Here is a 7,085-nt window from a genome sequence, read left to right as displayed (position 1 = left end):
AACAACAACAACATCTCATGTAATTTGGCTGCAAAAAAATAAATTTACATTTTAACTGTGTATTTAAAAAAGTACTTTTCAGTTTTGTCTCTTGTCATGATGAGGTGCTGTCGAGTATATTATTTCTCACTGTTATTGTGTTTGACACATTGCTGACCCCCTGCAGGTTTTCAGAGGCAGCTATTGCATGAGAGAATATGCCCATCCTTCTATTGCAGAGCACCTGGTGGCCTTGAACAGTGTGCCTTTGGGATAGCAGCACGGCTTCTTGCCAGTACTTCACCAAAGCGCCTCATAGTGAGCCTTTAAACAACAGATCTCAAGCTTACACCATCTTGCACCATTCTCACGATTGCTGATATTTTTAGTCCATTTTTTTAATAAATAATAATTTTTATTTTTAATTATTAAAAGGCCGAATTTTAAACAGATTCTTGAACTGGTGGCTCATAACCATCAGTTCATTCAACTTTTGCACCCATCTCATCACCAGTAGCTTTTCCAGAGCTCCCACCTTCACCATGAAGCTCCATGAGTTTGCCCAGTTCAAACTTGGGCTTCTTGAGCATTTTTACTTTCCTAACAAATACATCATGGAGAGGATAAATAGACTGGCAAGCCTTTCCTATGTCTTCTCCAATGCTGTCTGGAATCAATTTATTGACCACCTCTTTCAAGTCATTTGTCTGCACCTCTCGGGTCATGATTTCCATCATTTTCTTCCGGATTTGGTGGACCTGTTGGTGCTGAGCATAAGATGTCTTCCCAATGTGATTGTTGCGTTTTTTTTTTCATAAAACCAACACAAAATAGACGGAGCAAATAACTATCAGGGGTTTTGACATCAACATGTGCTTCAATCATGGTTTGCCATTTTTTTACCATGGAGCACATTTTGTCCTGGGTAAGATCCATGCCATGGAAGTTGGTGAGGTAGTTTTTGCCTTGAACATCCTCAGTAATTAGCTTGAATTTTCTAAATGCAACTTCGTCATTTTGCAAATCAGCAAGGCTCACTTCAAAAACACGACCCTTGAGTCCCTCAGATGCAATTTTGGTTCCTTGAGTCCTTGTGACTAATGTCTTCCCAATATTTCTTATGTTGAACATTGCTGGTGTCTTTCCATCATAGCAATCTTTCTTAGAAAATGGATCAACCACTTTCTTCTTGGCTCCTTTTTGCCACCTTTTGTAAGGCGCTTGTTCTTGCAGACCACCATGGTGGCAAAACGAAAAGGTCTTGGTCCATTTCTAAAGTCACTCTTTCATGTGTCAATCTTTCAGGTTGATGGTTTTCCCTTCTTCTTTTTCTTTTTCTGATATGCCTTTTTCCAGCTCCTGTTCCCTCCTGACGAAGTGTCCCTAAGAAATTACACATATGATTTTGCTTTTTTGTTGTCTTTTAAAAAGTGTGAAAAAAAGATTCTATTAAAAAAGAATATCATGCTAACAGATCATTAAATTTATTGTTTGCTTTATTAAGGGAGCTCTCTGGTGGCCTATTGGCAAGTAGCTGCAGTGCAATCCCAAAGGCACATGGTTCGAGGCACCAGAAGGATGAGTAATCTCCTTCCCTGTGATTAACTGCCTCTGAAAACGTGCCAAGGGTCAGCTATAGGTGAGTTCTGACTCTACAGTAAACAACCACAGTAACAATGCTCGAGTGGTAAGGAGTCGTGCTCTCCACCCAGATGCCTCATATCTCTGGTTGTTCAAATCCATCTGGGATCCCTTGAAGGAAAGATAGGCAGTCTCCTTTGGAAAAGATGTATTGTCTCAGAAACTCGGTTGAGGATCACTGTGAGAAAGAACCAACAACAGTGAATTTGGTTGGACTGGATACCTAGTTTCTTCAAATTCAATTTGTTTGTGGGTGGGTTTTTTTTTAAGTTTGTTTTATTAATAAAGTTCCAGTGTGTGTCTCTGTGTATATATATATCACACACTTAAATCGCTTTCTCAGTCGTAAATGTTCAAGACTTGATCTCTTTTCATCACTGAGAATTTCAAACATATTCAGTATGAAGTCCTAGGGTAAACCTCCCACATAATTTGCAAAAGTATTTTTCCAATCTGCTTGATGTGATAAATTTTTAAATTATGATTTACCACATATCGAGCCAAACGTAATTATTTTAAGGAAATGAGAAGTGAAGGAAGCAATCCCCATATTTTCAATCTAACTCAGCTGTGTGAGTTTAGAAAGCTGCCTGTTTAGAAAGCCCTAATGGTTTTAGTATATCCCCTACAGCAGTGAATTAAGTGCTAACAATGAATAAAAGGCAACAATAACACATTTTAATAAAGTACATTAATTAACGTATGTTGAATGTTAAGTAATCTCTTTTTCTTGGCTGCAAGTTTATCAGCCAGAGGGCAACAGCAGAACGCAGGAGGACATCCTACCTCCATCACTGGCAGTTGATTTGGAGAAGGCAGGCAGCGACTCGCAAGCCATGTTAATGCATTAATTGCTAATTTAAAACTATTCAAGCAGAGGGCGCCTTCATTTATTTATTTCAGGGGCATTTCTCACTTTAATCCAATTTGCTGTCTGATCAGTAAAAGCGGAATTACAACTGCCATCTATCAACAATCTCTAGAGAGTTCGACTTTATTCATGTACATCATAATTCAGTACAATTTAGCTCTTGGTGTTCAGGCACCATGGTAGAATACCTGCTGATTAATATTTGCTACGGAAATGGTAATGGGATACTTATGAGTCCAGCAAGGCAGGAGGCACTGCTGATTGACTGCACGAGTGGAGTAAATAGCAGTTTCACCTAGTAACTCATTAAAATGACAAGGGGTTCCGCGGAGACATTATCAGAGAAAATTAATCACTGTTAGATGAATAAGTATTAGCCAAGTTCTAAGGGCAGAGCTGATAAACTTACATGTAGATTTATTTCTCTGTTTTTGAAATGTTTGTTATTCCTGAGAAAATTTTAATACCTACATTATGTTTTATAGGGAGCTCTGGTGGCTTGTTGTTATTGTGTGCCATCGAGTCATAACCAATTCGTAGCAAATCCTCCAGCGCTTTTCAGAGGCAGATAATAACCCAGGAGAAGATTAGCTCTCCTTCTCCCATGGAGCAGCTGGTGGATTCTAACTACACGCCTTGGGATTGTAGTGCAGCTTTTAAGAGTAACACCAACCCAAATGTATGCAGTTCAAATTCACCAGAAGCTCTGGGGAGGAAGAAAAACGGGCCATCTTTTCCCACACAATTTACTGCCTCAGAAAACCCCAGGAGGTATGAGTCAGTTCAAACTCAACAGTTCTCAACAGCGTTATGTTTTATATTTGCTGCTTCTGCACTCTTATACTATGATTGTATTGTTCAATAATTACTGATTCAAAGGACCAATTGCTTAATGCAACTAAAACACAGGAATGACTCATTTTCCATTTTCTAGGCATTGAATTAAAAATCATGGCAGAAAGATTCATAAAACAGGTGATTCTTACACATACTTCACAATACACTGAGAGAGCAACTGGTCAATAAATCATTTCAATGTGCCTACTTGTTTGTTAAAAATATATTTTGATATGTGCATAAAGACACAACTGTGGAGAGAGGAAATGTTTCAGTGATATATGTTATGGTTAACAAATGTGTTCATTTAATGCATTAGCAAAAATTAAGTTATGTTTGGCACTGTTCCAGTGGTTAAGTACTGAAAATTTTCACACCAATCTTTTAATCCCCTAAACTATTATGTTTACGTTGAACTCAATTGCTTTCTCATTTATTTCAGTAGTACACAATTTAAGAGACGGAGAACTCATTTCTTCATTAAGTTTGTCTTTCATAACTAAACGTGTGCCCCAAATTATACATCCTGAAACATAGACTATTTAGTAAGACTTTATTGTCTGTTTAATATATTTTTTGCACTCCATGCTAACAAGAGGGATCTCTGATGGCCTAGTGGTAAGAAACTATGCTGCAATGACAAAGGCACATGGTTCAAATCCACCAGTTGTTCCTCCAGAAATTGATGGGCAATCTCTTTCATGTGATTTACTGTCTCTGAAAACATGCTGTGGGGTCAGTTATGAGTCAGTTGCAGTTTATCAGTACACACCAACAGCAACATTGTGATAACAAGATCATCTGTTTGTGGTTGGTACATTATGTTGTTGTTGATTGCCTTCAAGTTGGGCACAATTCATAGCGACCCTATGAACAAAAGGCCTGAAGCCTTTCTATATCTATCAGCGTTTATTAGACTTCATAGAGTTCTAGAGGCATGTTGTTTCAGAAGTGGATGCCACTCCTGCTTTCAAACAATATATATTATATGTATATATTTTGTATATACATATACTACATAGACATATGTTTGTTGTTGTATATCACAGAGTCAGAACTGACTCATAGCCAACCCTCCAGAGGGTTCTCAGAGGTTATTAATTTTCATGGGAGGAGATTGCCCATCCTTCTCACATGGAGCAGCTGGTGGCCTCGAACCGTATGCCTTTGAGATTGCAATGCAGCTTCTTGTCACAAGGCCACTGTATATACTAGGTATGTTATTGTTGATTGCCTTTGAGCCAAGCACGACTTATAGCGATCCTATATGAATAAAAGGTCTGAAGCCCTTCTACAACTATCAATATTTATCAAAGTTCATCAAGTTCCAGGAGGCATATTATTTAGGGAGTGGATGTCACTCCTGCCTCCATTAAGTGTGTGTGTGTGTGTGTGTGTGTGTATTGTTGTTGTTGTTATGAGCCATCGAGTCGCTTGCGACTCATAGTGACCCTATGTACAACAGCCTAGAATAATATGTATAAAATATATATAATATATATAAATTATTGTTTTTGCTATGTTGTTAGGTGTCCTTGACACAAGAACAACTCACAGCAACACTACAAACAACAGATCTGAGCTGTCTTATTCTGCATCATCTTCCTACACTTGAGCCCACAGCTGTTGTCACTGAATCAATATATCTTATTAAGGATTGCCATTTTCTTCACTGACTCTCCTCCACCTTTTCTAGTATCATGTCCCTCTCCAAGGAGTATCCTTTCCTAGCAACATGGCCAAAGTATGTGAGAAAAGCCTTATCATCTTTGACAGTAAGGAGCACGTTGGCTGCAAATTTCCCAAGATATATATGTTTGTTATTTTGGCATTCTATGGAATATTTCATGCTCTTCTTCAACACTACAGCGCAAAGGCATCAACTCTTCTTCTGTCATTCTTATTCATTGTCCAGCTTTCAGATGCATACCAAGTCATTGAAAAGATTCAAACCAGGCACATCTTAGACTTCAAACTGGCATCATTGCTCCTCAGTAGTTTGGAGAGGTCTCTGACAGCACGCTTGATTAATGCAATATGTCTGTTGATCTCCTGACTGCTGGTACAAAGGCTGTTAAGGCTGTTGTCAACTATGAATCTAAGTAAGACAAAATCACTGACAATTTCAATCTTTTATCCCTCTATCATGATGTACCTTATAGGTCCAAGTGGTGAGGATATTTGCTTTCTTGATGTTGAGATGCAATCCATACTGAAAATGGTAGTCTTTGATGTTCTGCAATAAGCCTTTCAAGCCTTTCTCACTTTCAGCAAGCAAAGCTGTGATATGTCTGTGATGAAGGTCGTTGATGAGTCTTCCTCTTATCCTAATGCCACATTCTTCTTTATAGAGTTCAGTTTCTCAAATTATTTGCTCAGAATACAGACTGAATAGGTATAGAGAAAGGATACAACCCTGACACATGTATTTATTAATTTTCAACATGCAATATTCCCTTGCTCGGCTCACATAACAGCCTCTTGGGGATACGGGCTTAACGTGAGTAAAATTCAGTGTTCTGTGATTGACATTTTTTTCATTGTTAGCCATAACTTGTTATGATTTACACAGTCAAATGCATAGGCAATAAAATACATTCTTTTGGACATTCTTTTGGTGTTTTTTGCTTTCAGCCAGAATCCATCTGACATCAGCGATGATATTGTTGATACCATGCCTCTTCTAACCTGTGCTTGAACTTCTGACAGTTCTTTGAAAATGTACTGTTCTAGCCATTTTTTATAATCTTCAGCAATATTTTGCTTACCTGTGATATTAATGGTATTGTTCAATAATGTCCACATTCTGTTAGATTGCTCTCCTTGGAAATGATAAAAATATGGATCTCTTCCAGTCAGTTGACCAAATAGCTATACTTCATATTTCCTAACATAGATATCTAAGACATCCTGCCATGATGAGATATACTCTCAAGTTTCCGTCTTTTCTGTTGGACCCTGAGCAAACTTCCCTGACATTCTGTAGAAACAAGCAGACATCTGAGGCCTGAAACCATGAGATATATTGTCAATCTTCCATTGTTTTCATTTTGGGCTCTTGGACCTTGCAGCCCTCAGGCCTTGTTCCAGGCTTCAGTACTAAGGTTCCAATTGAGGCACCCTCCGTGTCATAATACCTCCATCCGGGTCACCATCCCACATTGACATCCTTGCCTCAGCTGTGATTTTCAAGAGAAAGATGGGCACTCCCTATCCTTAATGTTTTATAACCTTGGAAACAACTGAGTCGTACCATGTGTGGAATCAGCTGGTCAGTAGTGTATTTTGAGCAATCTGCTTGGGTCTATCTTCTTGGAAGTGCAGCCAGGGTGCCCCTTAAAGTTAAAGATTGTGAAACTTTCTCTCACATACTTTGGTAATGCTATTAGGGGGATCCAGTCCTTAAAAAAAATGAAGAAGACATCAAGCTGAGAAATGTGGAATGTTAATAAAGGAGAGGAAAACCCTCAGCAAGGTGAATCAACGCAGTGGGTATGACAATAAGCTTGAGCATAATGGGAATTGTGTGTTGGTACAAGATAATGTAGGGTCTGGATCTATTGTTTGTAGTGTTGCTATCAGTTATTACAATTTAGGAACTGAAAGACTGGTGTTATAGTTTATTGCTCAGAAAGGCTTTCCTGGCCATTGACTTTGAATTTCACCCTTTACATGGGCAGAACCTTAACACAGAGAAGGCAGAAAGTGATCATTATAGGATTGCTCCATTTGTCCTATCACACCAAGAGAAATGAAG

General features: G+C 38.5%; 1 pseudogene; it reads right to left on the bottom strand.

Annotated features, from left to right (window-relative positions):
* Positions 1-422: 422 nt before the first annotated feature.
* LOC102865175 lies at positions 423-1,220 on the bottom strand (annotated as a pseudogene).
* Positions 1,221-7,085: the final 5,865 nt, after the last annotated feature.

Source organism: Elephantulus edwardii, unplaced genomic scaffold, assembly GCF_000299155.1.
Source record: "Elephantulus edwardii isolate Elephantulus edwardi_28Jun2011 unplaced genomic scaffold, EleEdw1.0 scaffold00153, whole genome shotgun sequence".
NCBI lineage: Eukaryota > Metazoa > Chordata > Mammalia > Macroscelidea > Macroscelididae > Elephantulus > Elephantulus edwardii.
The sequence above is the reverse complement of the archived record's forward strand: the minus strand, read 5'-3'. Positions and strand labels throughout refer to the sequence as shown.